Source organism: Aplysia californica, unplaced genomic scaffold, assembly GCF_000002075.1.
Source record: "Aplysia californica isolate F4 #8 unplaced genomic scaffold, AplCal3.0 scaffold00113, whole genome shotgun sequence".
NCBI lineage: Eukaryota > Metazoa > Mollusca > Gastropoda > Aplysiida > Aplysiidae > Aplysia > Aplysia californica.
The window spans coordinates 1223820-1225064 of NW_004797383.1; positions in this window are offsets into that span (position 1 = coordinate 1223820).

Genomic DNA, 1245 nt, shown 5'->3' on the forward strand with positions numbered 1-1245 from the left:
GTAGTTATTTACGTTCACTGCTGCTTTAGCCCCACAGCAAGAGTGCCCGCTTCACTCTAATTATTGTTAGAATACAGCTTTACTTCAGCCTGTGTATACCGTCAGCGGTTTTCTTCATACTCATTTTATTTCCCCAATCTGTATGCATAATTTACAGCATACTTTTAAGCAATGAACTCTGATTTTTTTTTTTAAATTGCGCTCAGATGTGAAATCTGTCCCATTATCATGACAAAGAATGTTATTAATGCGTTTGATGAGGCATTATGTTAGACATGGGTTTTTGTTTTTGTTTTGTTTTGTTTTTTTATTTCCATGTTGTTTTTTTCTGTTTGTTTGTTTGTTTTGTTTGGGGTTGTTGTTGTTGGGGGTTTTTTTTTGGGGGGGGGGTGAAATTCTAAAAACATCATGGGCACAGCACTTAGAACCGTTTTACTTTCAGAACTCTCGATCTTTGAAGAGAGTTGGGTTGGAGGTCTATTTCATTACAATTCCTCCTGAAAATAGCGTTTGCTTTTTCTTCTCGGACTTGATCGACGTTCCACCTTAATTCAACTGACAAAATACACACATAGATAAGAGTAAAAGCTATTATTAACAGTCTGTCAAGGGTAGTCTGTTGTGTCTTCTAGTGTTTTTCTGTCAAGATAAAGTAGTTTTTTGTTCTTTTGCTTGTTTTGTTTTTGTATTTTGCTTTGTGTTGTTGTTGGTGATGTTTTGTGAATTATGAGCTTGTGATTCACGCATGTAGACATATTTAGTGGTTACACTTTCAATCCTAAATGATGCGAAAAACAATGAAAGTGGGGATGAAAAGCTATTGTTGACCCTCTACCCTCCCATCATGCCTCTCAACCCCCCGGCCACCCTACCTATTTATCGTGCAGTGACGGAGCATTAAAATTTTGAGAACAGGAGAATGTGTCTTCTACTTTTGTCTAAATCCAGAAGGAACTCATAACTCCAGCTCTTAATATTTACTGTAGGCGTTTTTACGCCCTACCCCCACACCAAAATCTACTCAATTTAAACAATTCAGGAGGCGGGTTTTGCCCCTGCATGTAAAGAATAGCCCCCGTTGAGAAGAGAACAACGTCCTAGCAGAAAAACTGAGTTACTTTATCAAAATTTTCGCCGTGCTGCAGCGATCGGTCATTTTGAGAACATGTCTTATATTTTCTTCTAAAACCAGAAGACACTCATAACTTCAGCTCTAAATGTTTAATGTAGGCATTTTTACGCCCA